Source organism: Mandrillus leucophaeus, unplaced genomic scaffold, assembly GCF_000951045.1.
Source record: "Mandrillus leucophaeus isolate KB7577 unplaced genomic scaffold, Mleu.le_1.0 Scaffold12, whole genome shotgun sequence".
In the NCBI taxonomy this organism is placed as follows: domain Eukaryota; kingdom Metazoa; phylum Chordata; class Mammalia; order Primates; family Cercopithecidae; genus Mandrillus; species Mandrillus leucophaeus.
This window is the reverse complement of record NW_012100320.1, coordinates 3,974,958-3,979,162: the sequence shown is the minus strand read 5'-3', so window position 1 is coordinate 3,979,162 and position 4,205 is coordinate 3,974,958. Positions and strand designations below refer to the sequence as shown.

The following is a 4,205-nucleotide window of genomic DNA, read 5'->3' as shown; positions in this document are numbered from 1 at the left end:
AAAAAAAAAAAAAAAAAAAAACTCATTCATAAAATGTAGAAATGACAGAGAAAAAATTGTGTTGAGAGGATATAACATAGATTACCTCCAGTTTTACTGACAAGATACAATCACTGTCGACAACTGATTTGACCACAAAACTTCCCTTACTTTTTCATTGTTACTGTTTAATATTTACTAATATCCTATTGTTCTTAAGAATACAATTGGGAATTATTCTCTAGTATTTAAGAGCAAAGAGCAAGATTCACCTTTTTTTTTTTTTTTTTTTTTTTGGAGTCAGGATCTCATTCTGCTGCTCACACTCTCGTCGTAACCTCAAATTTCTGGACTCAAGCAATCTTCCTACCTCAATCTCCCAAGTAGCTGTGACTATAAGCACACACCACCACCTCCAGTTAGTTCTTTATTTTTATTTTTTGTAGGGACAAGGTCTCACTATGTTGCCAAGGCTGGTCTCAAATTCCTGGCCTGAAGCAATCCTCCCACTTTAGCCTCCCAGTGCACTGGAATTACAGGCATGAGCCACCATGCTCAGCTATTCTAGTTCTTAAAAGACCCTTACAAGGAGAGAATTGCCACTAAGTCTTTTCATGATTTGAAATAAAAATGAGCTATTTTATACTTTTTAGACCTTGGAACTAAATACTTTCCTGTATTTTAAACATGAAAAAATAGAAACAGCACAATAGTAATTACTAATGACTAGAATGCTTTGTATTCTGTACACGGAGTGCTTAATAAGTCAGTGATGAGTGAACACACCTCAGATATGGGGATGAGCAGAATTAGAGCACATTTCCTTAGGTTTGTGCTCAAAAGTTCATGCCTTGAAAAAATCTTGTTCATTTTTTGTTTTTCCTAATTACTTTTAATATTTTGACTAGAATAGGTTAACGTTTTATCCGAGAACTTATGGAAATGAAAGATTCTTACATCTTTTCTCATTAATTTTAATGGTTTCTGTTCTTTGTTTTTCACTAATGAACAGGATCCCTGTCGAAGTTTGCCTTACCTGGGAAATCAGAAGTGACATCTTCCTTCACCGCGAGTAATACAAATATCTTCCAGAACTATGCAATGGAGGTACACTTTTGTGCAAAAGAGAATCTTCATATACTGCTTTATAAAGTTCACATTTCTTAAGTATTGGTGATCCCAGGTAGAGTAATAGAAGCTAAATACATAGGCTGGGTGCAGTGGCTCACACCTGTAATCCCAGCACTTTGGGAGGCCAACATGGGTGCATCACCTGGGGTCAGGAGTTCAACGCCAGCCTGGACAATATGGTGAAACCACGTCTCTACTAAAAATACAAAAATTACCCAGGCATGGTGGTGCATGCCTGTAATTCCAGCTACTCAGGAGGCTGAGGCAGGAGAATTACTTAAACCTGGGAGGCAGAGATTGCAGTGAGCTGAGATCGCGTCACTGCGCCCCAGCCTGGGCGACAGAGCAAGACTCCCATCTCAAAAAAAAAGAAAAAATAATAAATATGTAGCACCTGAAATTTCAGAATGTGAATTGCATCTGAATAAAGTTAAAATTTGGCTTTTGGATATCCAGTATTTCAGATTATTGAAGTCATACTAATTTATTTCTATTAGGACAGATCTATGCTTGCTTTAAGTTTTATCAACCTACAGATGCATTTTAATTTTCAGTGTTAGTATTTGGATTTTTTTCATGAATGTTCTCTTTGAGTGTTTATTTCACATAATAACACAATCAGTTTTGCTATGGAAGCATACTTTTTTGGTGAATATACAGGGAGTAGTTTTGGCATTATGTTGTCAATTTCTTCCACCATGTTTTTCATTCTTTGTGTCAAGTTTGATGTAGATCTCTGCTGGGAATGTGTTTATATCCCACATTCTTACAATGAAAAAGTTAAACTTTTTCACTTTAAAACTTCCCTATTTTTTTCTGTAAAAATTGCTTCCAAATACATTTGTGAGTATGGTTGCTATTTTATGTTAATTTGCATAAATCTGGAAAATAAATTTGCATACAGCCAAAACATAGATGATGAACACTAACTTTACAAAGCTTCTGGAGGCTTTGAAAATTTCTATATTTTAGGCCGGGCGCGGTGGCTCAAGCCTGTAATCCCAGCACTTTGGGAGGCCGAGACGGGTGGATCACGAGGTCAGGAGATCGAGACCATCCTGGCTAACACGGTGAAACCCCGTCTCTACTAAAAAAAACAAAAAACTAGCCGGGCGAGGTGGCGGGCGCCTGTAGTCCCAGCTACTCGGGAGGCTGAGGCAGCAGAATGGCGTAAACCCGGGAGGCGGAGCTTGCAGTGAGCTGAGATCTGGTCACTGCACTCCAGTCTGGGCGACAGAGTGAGACTCCATCTCAAAAAAAAAAAAAAAAAAAAGTTTATAAATCCTCCTCTCAATTTCTTATTTATCTCATCACAATCCGGTAAGTGTTTGTAGACCAGCACTGGTCTAGCAACCATGCTTTGAGTAACACTGATTTGTAATATGTAATTACAAATGCCTGTTTGGGGTATTAACAAATTAGTGATTGAGTTTACTTTTCCATTAATAAAACCACAGCAAATTTTACTCTGATTTGTAATGAAAAAAATCCTCACTTAAAAGCAAAAAAAGCCTCCCTTTCAGGCAAAAATTCTAGAATAGATTTAGCGGAAACAAAGACGATTATAGTATATAATACCCTGATGTAATCGAGTGTTTGTGTATAGCATCTGAATCCTTCTGAGTTTTGACTTTCCAATGGATTTATGACTTGAAATGGTTTTTAATTCATAATCTGAATTAACCAGCTTTCTTTATAAAGTGCTGTCTTCTCCCATAGGTTCTCATCTCAAGTTGCTCTCGGTGTAGAACTTGTGATTGTCTTGTCCATGATGAGGAAATCATGGCTGGCTGGACAGCAGATGATTCAAATCTCAATACTACATGCCCATTCTGTGGCAATATCTTCTTACCCTTTCTGAATATAGAAATAAGAGATTTAAGACGACCTGGAAGGTAATGATATTTTTTTTCCTTCATGTTTAAGGATCATGTTCCCTATAATATCTCTTTTCTCAAAAAGTTCCTTTGATTCACATTACAGATACTTTCTAAAGTCAAGCCCATCAACAGAAAATATCCACTTTCCATCCTCCATTTCAAGTCAGATGAGGCAGTCTTGCATTTCAACATCAGCCTCTGGTCTTGACACATCTGCTGTCTCTGTTCAAGGGAATTTTGATCTAAATAGGTAATTATGATTATGTGGAACTATATTTTGACAACATATATTTACACATATTTTAGAAGTATGACAGAAAAATTAGTTGACCATTTCCAGGTTTAAATTTCTATGAATAATAGATTCCTAATCTTAAATTCTTACTCTTAAAACAGTGTTAAAATTCTCTAATCACATAAATGTTTAAATATGTAGTTATATATTATGCTTTATTAATCCCCAGAGTTTAAGCTGTATGTATATATGATAATGTTTACTAGTATTTTAAAGTAAAAAAAATACGTAGAACACTTGAAGTTTATAATGACCATCATTTTCTTGTCTCTGTCTCTTTAGGAATTAAGTCAATACTACTACTTTTTAATATTTTCTACCTAGGAATATTTCATAATCTAGAACACATTTGGAGCTGATATAGGAGCTGTGAAATTGAACTAAAATTTATATAGTAAGCCTAATATAAGTAAATCTACACTTAAAACTGATGCAGAAATCAATTCCATTTTGCATAAGTGCCAAATAAGCCATATATAGCCAGACAGATGAAGCCATATTGGTAGCTGCATGTGCCAAAAAATGCCTGTATAGTACTGGCAGGCGAATGTGACCTGTTTGATCTTGATTACTTAAGCAGTAAAACCAAAAATCTGTTTGTGCACCTTCTTTCATCATAGATCTATTGTAGCCCTTATCTTTTTCTTCTTCTGGTTTGTGACTCCTGAAGGAATATGTGCCTATTTTCTCTGCTTTCTATCCCCATGGTCTAGTGTGCTTTCTGCTGTATAGAAGTCTACTAAAGGCTTTGAATAAATAAATGAATCTTAAATATTTAAAGTTGACTTGATAAAAAAGGAAATTTATCATGACTATACTACTTAAAAATATATCCTATTTCCCAGCTGAAGCCTGAATAGCATTTCCTTTCATTCATGTTGCCATGTCTAGCTCTGATTCTTTTTTTTTTTTTTTTTTTT

The 4,205-nt window shown here is 35.4% G+C and overlaps 1 protein-coding gene across 1 annotated transcript in view; it reads left to right on the top strand.

The window, feature by feature from the left end:
• Positions 1-4,205, top strand: part of DENND4A (DENN/MADD domain containing 4A) — a 139,404-nt gene that overhangs the window by 125,628 nt on the left and 9,571 nt on the right. The window lies entirely within an intron of this gene.